This window comes from Pelophylax lessonae, assembly GCF_965119305.1.
Source record: "Pelophylax lessonae genome assembly, chromosome: 11".
NCBI lineage: Eukaryota > Metazoa > Chordata > Amphibia > Anura > Ranidae > Pelophylax > Pelophylax lessonae.
In genome coordinates this window covers 24,463,227-24,476,502 of record NC_138778.1, presented here as the reverse complement: position 1 = coordinate 24,476,502, position 13,276 = coordinate 24,463,227, and positions in this window count along the sequence as shown.

Here is a 13,276-nt window from a genome sequence, read left to right as displayed (position 1 = left end):
AGTCGCGCCCACATAAACGGTGTTCAAACCACATGTGAGGTATCGCCATGATCGTTAGAGCGAGAGCAATAATTTGAGCCCTAGACCTCCTCTGTAACTCTAAACTGGTAACCTGTAGAAATTTTTAAATTGTCGCCTATAGGGACTTTTAAGTATCAATGTTTGTCGCCATTCCACGAGCGTGCGCAATTTTGAATCATGACATGTTGGGAATCAAATTACTTGGCATAACATTCTCTTTCACATTATAGAAAAATACATTGTGCTAACTTTACTGTTTTCTTGTTTTTTAATTTAAAATAAGTGTATTTTTCCCAAAAAAATTGCGTTTGTAGGACCGCTGCGCAAATATGGTGTGATAGAAAATATTGCAACAATCTCCATTTTATTCTCTAGGGTCTCTGCTAAAAAAATATATATAATGTTTGGGGGTTCTAAGTAATTTTCCAGCAAAAAAAAAAAAAAACAGATTTTAACTTGTAAACATCAAATGTCAGAAAAAGGCCCGGTCCAGAAGTGGTTAAAGGTTTTACATGAATAAAAAGCTGATCATTGTAAGCACCCCTGTAAAGTGCTAAGTGTTTTGTCTCAACCTTCTAACTGACACTTTGTGTGGACAGCTTATTCCCATCATGGAAATTGGAAAATAACAAATGTTATTTGGTTGGATGTTATCGTTATAAATGTTGAATCGCCAGGTGAAAAGGAAATCTTTAGCCCCCATTCACACTGAATTTGACTTTCAAATCGTTCAACTTCATTTGAAATCACACTGACGGCAGGTCATTGCGGTTTCAGGTGCAACTTGCCTGACATCTATGCGACTCCATGCACAAATGGCTATGCAAGTCACGCCTGAAACTGCAAAAAATGCAGAAACTTTTTTTTTTTTTTAAATCGGTGGGGCACTACAAAGTCGCAGTCGCATCAAGTTCTATAGCTGACAATACAGTACGACTTGTCATGTGATTTGGAACCGTCAAATCGCATGACAAGTTGTACCGGTGTGAATGGAGGCTAAGGCTGCTTTCATACTCAAGTGTTTTTTTTCCGTTTTTTGCAGTAATCAAAAGTGCCATTACATGCTATGGAACTCTGCAAACTGGTCTGTTTGGTGGGTTTTTCAAGTCCTGCTTGCTGCATTTTTGGTGCGCTAAAAAAAAAAAAAAAAAAAAAACCTGCACCAAAAAAACACCATTATATTGAAATGAATAGAAAACACACCAACAATAAACCTGAAGTGACATGTTAGGTGAAAAGCACACTAAATGCAGAAAAAAAGCTGCACACATGTGTACACTGAGCAGTGTGGAAGTAGCCTAAAGAAAACGAATGCAGCCATCACATCTAAGAATTAGTAAACTACAATATAATAAATGGTTGCTTTTGGGTTTAATACTGCTTTATATTCTCCTTTGCCAGTTCCCCCCGGAGAATCCATCTATACATCTATAGCTAAGAATATTAAAATTCTGCTGCATCTATTTAATAAAAATATCTTACCTGTCGCCTCACTGATGAGAACAACAACCGCTGCTAAGAATAATAATAATCTCATTTTTGCTTTTTTTAAAACAGTGAAATGCACTGAACTGAAAAGTGAAATGCACTGAACTGAAAAGCTGGAACTCAAGTCTGCTATGTCTGCTCTCTTCAGTCGCTAAGCTAGACTGACACCAGGCAGCCTGCTGCACTCCTTATATAGGCAGCTGTGATGACATCATAGTGGGCGGTTCCCTTTTTTGTTTTTCAAATTTGAACTCCAGGCTGGCCAACTGTCATGTGACTCCTGCTGCCAGATTCCAACTGTCATGTGACTCCTGCTGCCAGATTCCAACTGTCATGTGACTCCTGCTGCTAGCAGCCAGATTCCAACTGTCATATTTTTTGTTATCCCACTTGGGATAACATCTGCTTTATATTCATTGCATTTTCTCCTTCACATAGTAGAACTTCAACAAAGAAATGTTATTTAAATTCATTTTTTTATGTTGTTCACTATGTAAAGGGAGAAAAATGACAGATTTAAAAAAGAAAAAAAAAATTTTTTTTTCTTCCTTTTTATGGTTAAACACATTAAATAAACATGCCAGACAATAGATAAGTAATCTCATTTTTTCCTACTCATTTTTGCCATGCAGGTGTTTAAGGTGTGCCTAGCCTTTAATAGTTGCCCACTACAGCCAAGTTTAAAGTAATACTAAAGATAAAGATTTATTTTTTTAATTACAAATATGTTATTATTACCTGCTCTGTGCAACCTTCAGCCGTTAGAACTACTTGAACCCCTTAGGCTCCATTCACACCTAGGCAATTTAAATCCGCCCGCAATTCATATCGCCTAAATGTGAATGGAGCCTTAACCACTTCTGGACCGGAAGGATTTACCCCTTTAATGACCAGGCCATTTTTTGTGATTCGGCACTATTGCATTATTTTAACGGACAATTGCGCGGTCGTGTGACGCTGTAACCAAATAAAATTTATGTCCCTTTTTTTCCCAAAAGTAGAACTTTCTTTTGGTGGTATTTGATCACCTGTGTGCAGGAGAGGACTGACAACGGCTGTGAAATGAATGGGAAGTGACGTCACCAATAAAGTTACTATGGGGCTTCCGTTGTCATGTGCCTCCCCTGCACCCGCCTCCACACTGAAGCCCGTCGCTGACAGCTCAGCGTGGGACCGGCCCGGATTGGGCACAGAATAGGTAAGTACAGTGATTTTTTGCTTTACAGGGTTAGATATAATAGGTTTAGAATGTGGCACAAAGCAGGGTCAGCGTTAGTTAGGGTTTGCCTGGACTTTTCCTTTAACCACTTCCGGACCACCCACCGTGTATCTACGTCAGTAATTTGACGTTAAATACCGGGGTTATGGCAGCGGATAGCTGCTATAACCCTGGTATATTTTTAAATGGCAGGCGGTCCACTGTAACATAAGGGTGGTCCCATAGGGGGATTCACTGCGGGATCACCTTTATGGGTGGCTGGAGAGGTGCACCCCGCCCTTTCCTGGTTGTTTTCCCCACTTACTGGAGCCGTTGGTAGCGGGGAAAATGATCCGGTGTGCTGTCCTCTCAGGCAGGAAGTCAAGTGAGGGCAAGATGGCCTTCACTCGACTCTATAGCCTTGGAGGACTGGAGCAACGTCATACGTCGCTTCCTAGCAACGGTTTTAAGGAGCCCATTTTTTTTTTCATTATAAAAAAAAAAAAATGACTTTTTTTCTCTTTTTTTTTTTTGTTTAGTAGATGTGAGATGTGAGCTCTTTTTGACCCCAGATCTCACATCAAAGAGGTCCTGAAATGCTTATTTCTATTACAAGGGATGTTTACATTCCTGGTAATGGGAATAAAAGTGATCAAAAAAATGTTTTTAAAAAGCACAGTGTAAAAATAAAATAAATAGGAAACTAGAAAATGAAAGTGCTCCGTTCCCGTTAGCTTGCGTGTAAAAGCGAACGCATATTCAAGTCGCGCCCACATAAACGGTGTTCAAACCACATGTGAGGTATCGCCATGATCGTTAGAGCGAGAGCAATAATTTGAGCCCTAGACCTCCTCTGTAACTCTAAACTGGTAACCTGTAGAAATTTTTAAATTGTCGCCTATAGGGATTTTTAAGTATCAATGTTTGTCGCCATTCCACGAGCGTGCGCAATTTTGAATCATGACATGTTGGGAATCAAATTACTTGGCATAACATTCTCTTTCACATTATAGAAAAATACATTGTGCTAACTTTACTGTTTTCTTGTTTTTTAATTTAAAATAAGTGTATTTTTCCCAAAAAAATTGCGTTTGTAGGACCGCTGCGCAAATATGGTGTGATAAAAAATATTGCAACAATCTCCATTTTATTCTCTAGGGTCTCTGCTAAAAAATATATATAATGTTTGGGGGTTCTAAGTAATTTTCCAGCAAAAAAAAAAAAAAAAAAAAACTGATTTTAACTTGTAAACAACAAGTGTCAGAAAAAGGCCCGGTCCAGAAGTGGTTAAAGGTTTTACATGAATAAAAAGCTGATCATTGTAAGCACCCCTGTAAAGTGCTAAGTGTTTTGTCTCAACCTTCTAACTGACACTTTGTGTGGACAGCTTATTCCCATCATGGAAATTGGAAAATAACAAATGTTATTTGGTTGGATGTTATCGTTATAAATGTTGGATCGCAAGGTGAAAAGGAAATCTTTAGCCCCCATTCACACTGAATTTGACTTTCAAATTGTGCAACTTCATTTGAAATCACACTGACGGCAGGTCAGTGCGATTTCAGGTGCAACTTGCCTGACATCTATGCGACTCCATGCACAGATGGCTATGCAAGTCACGCCTGAAATTGCAAAAAATGCAGAAACCTTTTTTTAAATCTGTGGGGCACTACAAAGTCGCAGTCGCATCAAGTTCTATAGCTGACAATACGGTACGACTTGTCATGTGATTTGGAACCATCAAATCGCATGACAAGTTGTACCGGTGTGAATGGGGGCTAAGGCTGCTTTCATACTCAAGTGTTTTTTTTCCGTTTTTTTGCAGTAATCAAAAGTGCCATTACATGCTATGGAACTCTGCAAACTGGTCTGTTTGGTGCGTTTTTCAAAGTCCTGCTTGCTGCATTTTTGGTGCGCTTAAAAAAAAAAAAAAAAAAAAAAACTGCACCAAAAAAAAAAACACCATTATATTGAAATGAATAGAAAACACACCAACAATAAACCTGAAGTGACATGTTAGGTGAAAAGCACACTGTAAATGCAGAAAAAAAGCCACACATGTGTACACTGAGCAGTGTGGAAGTAGCCTAAAGAAAACGAATGCAGCCATCACATCTAAGAATTAGTAAACTACAATATAATAAATGGTTGCTTTTGGGTTTAATACTGCTTTATATTCTCCATTACCAGTTACCCCGGAGAATCCATCTATACATCTATAGCTAAGAATATTAACATTCTGCTGCATCTATTTAATAAAAATATCTTACCTGTCGCCTCACTGATGAGAACAACAACCGCTGCTATGAATAATAATAATCTCATTTTTGCTTTTTTTAAAACAGCGAAATGCACTGAACTGAAAAGCTGGAACTCAAGTCTGCTACGTCTGCTCTCTTCAGTCGCTAAGCTAGACTGACACCAGGCTGCCTGCTCACTCCTTATATAGGCAGCTGTGATGACATCATAGTGGGCGGTTCCCTTTTTTGTTTTTCAAATTTGAACTCCAGGCTGGCCAACTGTCATGTGACTCCTGCTGCCAGATTCCAACTGTCATATGACTCCTGCTGCCAGATTCCAACTGTCATGTGACTCCTGCTGCTAGCAGCCAGATTCCAACTGTCATATTTTTTGTTATCCCACTTGGGATAACATCTGCTTTATATTCATTGCATTTTCTCCTTCACATAGTAGAACTTCAACAAAGAAATGTTATTTAAATTCATTTTTTTTATGTTGTTCACTATGTAAGGGAGAAAAATGTTTTTTTTTTCCTTTCTTTTTATGGTTAAACACATTAAATAAACATGCCAGACAATAGATAAGTAATCTCATTTTTTCCTACTCATTTTTGCCATGCAGGTGTTTAAGGTGTGCCTAGCCTTTAATAGTTGCCCACTACAGCCAAGTTTAAAGTAATACTAAAGATAAAGATTTATTTTTTTAATTAGAAATATGTTATTATTACCTGCTCTGTGCAACCTTCAGCCGTTAGAACAACTTGAACCCCTTAGGCTCCATTCACACCTAGGCAATTTAAATCCGCCCGCAATTCATATCGCCTAAATGTGGATGGAGCCTTAACCACTTCTGGACCGGAAGGATTTACCCCTTTAATGACCAGGCCATTTTTTGTGATTCGGCACTGCATTATTTTAACGGACAATTGCGCGGTCATGTGACGCTGTAACCAAATAAAATTTATGTCCTTTTTTCCCAAATGTAGAACTTTCTTTTGGTGGTATTTGATCACCTGTGTGCAGGAGAGGACTGACAACGGCTGTGAAATGAATGGGAAGTGACGTCACCAATAAAGTTACTATGGGGCTTCCGTTGTCATGTGCCTCCCCTGCACCCGCCTCCACACTGAAGCCCGTCGCTGACAACTCAGCGTTGGACCGGCCCGGATTGGGTACAGAATAGGTAAGTACAGTGATTTTTTGCTTTACAGGGTTAGATATAATAGGTTTAGAATGTGGCACAAAGCAGGGTCAGCGTTAGTTAGGGTTTGCCTGGACTTTTCCTTTAACCACTTCCGGACCACCCACCGTGTATCTACGTCAGTAATTTGACGTTAAATACCGGGGTTATGGCAGCGGATAGCTGCTATAACCCTGGTATATTTTTAAATGGCCGGCGGTCCGCTGTAACATAAGGGTGGTCCCATAGGGGGATTCACTGCGGGATCACCTTTATGGGTGGCTGGAGAGGTGCACCCCCCGCCCTTTCCTGGTTGTTTTCCCCACTTACTGGAGCCGTTGGTAGCGGGGAAAATGATCCGGTGTGCTGTCCTCTCAGGCAGGAAGTCAAGTGAGGGCAAGATGGCCTTCACTCGACTCTATAGCCTTGGAGGACTGGAGCAACGTCATACGTCGCTTCCTAGCAACGGTTTTAAGGAGCCCATTTTTTTTTTCATTATTAAAAAAAAAATGACTTTTTTTGTCTCAACCTTCTAACTGACACTTTGTGTGGACAGCTTATTCCGATCATGGAAACTGGAAAATAACAAATGTTACTTGGTTGGATGTTATAGTTATAAATGTTGAATCGCCAGGTGAAAAGGAAATCTTTAGCCCCCATTCACACTGAATTTGACTTTCAAATCGTTCAACTTCATTTGAAATCACACTGACGGAAGGTCAGTGCGATTTCAGGTGCAACTTGCCTGACATCTATGCGACTCCATGCACAGATGGCTATGCAAGTCACGCCTGAAATTGCAAAAAATGCAGAAACCTTTTTTTTTTAAATCGGTGGGGCACTACAAAGTCGCAGTCGCATCAAGTTCTATAGCTGACAATACGGTACGCCTTGTCATGTGATTTGGAACCGTCAAATCGCATGACAAGTTGTACCGGTGTGAATGGAGGCTAAGGCTGCTTTCATACTCAAGTGTTTTTTTTTCCGTTTTTTTGCAGTAATCAAAAGTGCCATTACATGCTATGGAACTCTGCAAACTGGTCTGTTTTGGGTGCGTTTTTCAAGTCCTGCTTGCTGCATTTTTTGTGCGCTTAAAAAAAAAAAAAAAACTGCACCAAAAAAAAACACCATTATATTGAAATGAATAGAAAACACTCCAACAATAAACCTGAAGTGACATGTTAGGTGAAAAGCACACTAAATGCAGAAAAAAAGCTGCACATGTGTGTACACTGAGCAGTGTGGAAGTAGCTTAAAAACGAATGCAGCCATCACATCTAAGAATTAGTAAACTGCAATATAATAAATGGTTGCTTTTGGGTTTAACACTGCTTTATATTCTCCTTTGCCAGTTCCCCCCGGAGAATCCATCTATACATCTATAGCTAAGAATATTAACATTCTGCTGCATCTATTTAATAAAAATATCTTACCTGTCGCCTCACTGATGAGAACAACAACCGCTGCTAAGAATAATAATAATCTCATTTTTGCTTTTTTTAAAACAGCTAAATGCACTGAACTGAAAAGTGAAATGCACTGAACTGAAAAGCTGGAACTCAAGTCTGCTACGTCTGCTCTCTTCAGGCGCTAAGCTAGACTGACACCTGACTGCCTGCTGCACTCCTTATATAGGCAGCTGTGATGACATCATAGTGGGCGGTTCCCTTTTTTGTTTTTCAAATTTGAACTCCAGGCTGGCCAACTGTCATGTGACTCCTGCTGCCAGATTCCAACTGTCATGTGACTCCTGCTGCCAGATTCCAACTGTCATGTGACTCCTGCTGCTAGCAGCCAGATTCCAACTGTCATATTTTTTGTTATCCCACTTGGGATAACATCTGCTTTATATTCATTGCATTTTCTCCTTCACATAGTAGAACTTCAACAAAGAAATGTTATTTAAATAAATTTTTTTATGTTGTTCACTATGTAAAGGGAGAAAAATGACAGATTTAAAAAAGAATAAAAAAATTTTTTTTTCTTCCTTTTTATGGTTAAACACATTAAATAAACATGCCAGACAATAGATAAGTAATCTCATTTTTTCCTGCTCATTTTTGCCATGCAGGTGTTTAAGGTGTGCCTAGCCTTTAATAGTTGCCCACTACAGCCAAGTTTAAAGTAATACTAAAGATAAAGATTTATTTTTTTTTTAATTAGAAATATGTTATTATTACCTTCTCTGTGCAACCTTCAGCCGTTAGAACAACTTGAACCCCTTAGGCTCCATTCACATCTAGGCAATTTAAATCCGCCCGCAATTCATATCGCCTAAATGTGGATGGAGCCTTAACCACTTCTGGACCGGAAGGATTTACCCCTTTAATGACCAGGCCATTTTTTGTGATTCGGCACTGCATTATTTTAACGGACAATTGCGCGGTCATGTGACGCTGTAACCAAATAAAATTTTTTTCCCTTTTTTTCCCAAAAGTAGAACTTTCTTTTGGTGGTATTTGATCACCTGTGTGCAGGAGAGGACTGACAACGGCTGTGAAATGAATGGGAAGTGACGTCACCAATAAAGTTACTATGGGGCTTCCGTTGTCATGTGCCTCCCCTGCACCCGCCTCCACACTGAAGCCCGTCGCTGACAGCTCAGCGTTGGACCGGCCCGGATTGGGCACAGAATAGGTAAGTACAGTGATTTTTTGCTTTACAGGGTTAGATATAATAGGTTTAGAATGTGGCACAAAGCAGGGTCAGCGTTAGTTAGGGTTTGCCTGGACTTTTCCCACCCACCGTGTATCTACGTCAGTAATTTGACGTTAAATACCGGGGTTATGGCAGCGGATAGCTGCTATAACCCTGGTATATTTTTAAATGGCAGGCGGTCCGCTGTAACATTAGGGTGGTCCCATAGGGGGATTCACTGCGGGATCACCTTTACGGGTGGCTGGAGAGGTGCACCCCGCCCTTTTCTGGTTGTTTTCCCCACTTACTGGAGCCGTTGGTAGCGGGGAAAATGATCCGGTGTGCTGTTCTCTCAGGCAGGAAGTCAAGTGAGGGCAAGATGGCCTTCACTCGACTCTATAGCCTTGGAGGACTGGAGCAACGTCATACGTCGCTTCCTAGCAACGGTTTTAAAGGAGCCCATTTTTTTTTTCATTATTAAAAAAAAAAATGACTTTTTTTCTCTTTTTTTTTTTTTTTTTTTTTGTTTAGTAGATGTGAGATGTGAGCTCTTTTTGACCCCAGATCTCACATTAAAGAGGTCCTGAAATTCTTATTTCTATTACAAGGGATGTTTACATTCCTGGTAATAGGAATAAAAGTGATCAAAAAAATGTTTTTAAAAAGCACAGTGTAAAAATAAAATAAATAGGAAACTAGAAAATGAAAGTGCTCCGTTCCCGTTAGCTTGCGTGTAAAAGCGAACGCATATTCAAGTCGCGCCCACATAAACGGTGTTCAAACCACATGTGAGGTATCGCCATGATCGTTAGAGTGAGAGCAATAATTTGAGCCCTAGACCTCCTCTGTAACTCTAAACTGGTAACCTGTAGAAATTTTTAAATTGTCGCCTATAGGGATTTTTAAGTATCAATGTTTGTCGCCATTCCACGTGCATGCGCAATTTTGAATCATGACATGTTGGGAATCAAATTACTTGGCATAACATTCTCTTTCACATTATAGAAAAATACATTGTGCTAACTTTACTGTTTTCTTGTTTTTTAATTTAAAATAAGTGTATTTTTCCCAAAAAAATTGCGTTTGTAGGACCGCTGCGCAAATATGGTGTGATAGAAAATATTGCAACAATCTCCATTTTATTCTCTAGGGTCTCTGCTAAAAAAATATATATAATGTTTGGGGGTTCTAAGTAATTTTCCAGCAAAAAAAAACAAACTGATTTTAACTTGTAAACATCAAATGTCAGAAAAAGGCCCGGTCCAGAAGTGGTTAAAGGTTTGACATGAATAAAAAGCTGATCATTGTAAGCACCCCTGTAAAGTGTTAAGTGGTTTGTCTCAACCTTCTAACTGACACTTTGTGTGGACAGCTTATTCCCATCATGGAAACTGGAAAATAACAAATGTTATTTGGTTGGATGTTATAGTTATAAATGTTGGATTGGCAGTTGAAAAGGAAATATTTAGCCCCCATTCACACTGAATTTGACTTTCAAATCGTGCAACTTCTTTTGAAATCGCACGATTTTAAAGCGGCAGGTCAGTGCGATTTCAGGTGCAACTTTCCTGACATCAATGCGACTCCATACACAGATGGCTATGCAAGTCACGCCTGAAATTGCAAAAAATGCAGAAACCTTTTTTTAAAATCGGTGGGGCACTACAAAGTCGCAGTCGCATCAAGTTCTATAGCTGACAATACGGTACGACTTGTCATGTGATTTGGAACCGTCAAATCGCATGACAAGTTGTACCGGTGTGAATGGAGGCTAAGGCTGCTTTCATACTCAAGTGTTTTTTTTCCATTTTTTGCAGTAATCAAAAGTGCCATTACATGCTATGGAACTCTGCAAACTGGTCTGTTTGGTGCGTTTTTCAAAGTCCTGCTTGCTACATTTTTGGTGCGCTAAAAAAAAAAAAAAAAAAAAAAAACTGCACCAAAAAAACACCATTATATTGAAATGAATAGAAAACACTCCAACAATAAACCTGAAGTGACATGTTAGGTGAAAAGCACACTAAATGCAGAAAAAAAGCTGCACATGTGTACACTGAGCAGTGTGGAAGTAGCCTAAAGAAAACGAATGCAGCCGTCACATCTAAGAATTAGTAAACTACAATATAATAAATGGTTGCTTTTGGGTTTAATACTGCTTTATATTCTCCATTACCAGTTGCTTTGGAGAATCCATCTATACTTCTATAGTGAATAATATTAAAATTCTGCTGCATCTATTTAATAAAAATATCTTACCTGTCGCCTCACTGATGAGAACAACAACCGCTGCTAAGAATAATAATAATCTCATTTTGTTTTTTTAAAACAGTGAAATGCGCTGAACTGAAAAGTGAAATGCACTGAACTGAACTGAAAAGCTGGAACTCAAGTCTGCTATGTCTGCTCTCTTCAGGCGCTAAGCTAGACTGACACCAGGCAGCCTGCTGCACTCCTTATATAGGCAGCTGTGATGACATCATAGTGGGCGGTTCCCTTTTTTGTTTTTCAAATTTGAACTCCAGGCTGGCCAACTGTCATGTGACTCCTGCTGCCAGATTCCAACTGTCATGTGACTCCTGCTGCTAGCAGCCAGATTCCAACTGTCATATTTTTTGTTATCCCACTTGGGATAACATCTGCTTTACATTCATTGCATTTTCTCCTTCACATAGTAGAACTTCAACAAAGAAATGTTATTTAAATTCATCTTTTTTTATATTGTTCACTATGTAAGGGAGAAAAATGACAGATTTAAAAAAGAAAAAAAAAAATGTTTTCTTCCTTTTTATGATTAAACACATTAAATAAACATGCCAGACAATAGATAAGTAATCTCATTTTTTCCTACTCATTTTTGCCATGCAGGTGTTTAAGGTGTGCCTAGCCTTTAATAGTTGCCCACTACAACCACTTTACCCCCAGCCCTATTTCGGACACTTTTTGTTCACAAGTTAAAACCAGTATTTTTTCCTAGAAAACTACTTAGAACCCCCAAACATTATATATATTTTTTTAGCAAAGACTCTGGAGAATAAAATGTCGGTCATTGCAAAATTTTTTGTCACGCGGTATTTGCGCAGCGGTCTTTAAAACCCCATTTTTTTGGAAAAAATTTGAAAAATCACATTTCACTAATTTTAAAAAATACTAAACAGTAAAGTTAGCCCATTTTTTTTGTATATTGTGAAAGAACATGTCACGCCGAGTAAATAGATACCAAACATGTTACGGTTTAAAATTGCGCCCCCCCCGTGGGATGGCGACAAACTACGGTCAATAGAGTTCTCAATCTGCGACGCTTTAAATGTATTTAACGGTTACCAGTTTAGAGTTAGAGTGTAGCTCTTTTTTTTAAATTATTGCCCACGCTCTGGCGATCGCGGCGATACCTCACATGTGTAGTTTGAACAGCGATTTCATTTGCGGCTCGACTTGCGTATACATTTTTTTTTGTGCGCGAGCTAACGGTGACGGGGCGGCTAAATTTTTTTTTTTTTTTTTTTTCCTATTTATTTTTTCTTTTTTTTTAACTTTATTACAGGTTTTTAAAAAAAAAAAAAATCTGATCACTTTTATTGCTGTCACAAGCAATGTAAACATCCCTTGTGACAGCAATACGTGTGACAGGTACACTTTATGGAGGGATCGAGGGTCTAAAAGACCCTAGACCCCTCCACTACACTTCCCTGTATGCAAAACGCCGAAAACGGCATTTTTGCATACAGCCGTTTTTTAAATCTGCCGCCTTTTTCGGCACAGTAACCCGGATGTGACGTCATGGACGCCGCCTCCGGGTTACGTCATCGGAGACCCGATCGATGCCGTTTCCGGCATTCATCGGGACTCCATCCAGCCGGAGGACGTGCCGGCTGGGTGCTCGGGGCTCCCGGTGGGACGGGAGCCCCGAGCAAAGCCGCGGAAGGCGGCGGGAGGGGGGGGGACATCTAAGAATTAGTAAACTACAATATAATAAATGGTTGCTTTTGGGTTTAATACTGCTTTATATTCTCCATTACCGGTTGCCTTGGAGAATCCATCTATACTTCTATAGTGAATAATATTAAAATTCTGCTGCATCTATCTAATAAAAATATCTTACCTGTCGCCTCACTGATGAGAACAACAACGGCTGCTAAGAATAATAATAATCTCATTTTTGCTTTTTTTTAAAACAGCTAAATGCACTGAACTGAAAAGTGAAATGCACTGAACTGAAAAGCTGGAACTCAAGTCTGCTATGTCTGCTCTCTTCAGTCGCTAAGCTAGACTGACACCAGGCTGCCTGCTCACTCCTTATATAGGCAGCTGTGATGACATCATAGTGGGCGGTTCCCTTTTTTTTTTTTTTTAATTTGAACTCCAGGCTGGCCAACTGTCATGTGACTCCTGCTGCCAGATTCCAACTGTCATGTGACTCCTGCTGCTAGCAGCCAGATTCCAACTGTCATATTTTTTGTTATCCCACTTGGGATAACATCTGCTTTATATTCATTGCATTTTCTCCTTCACATA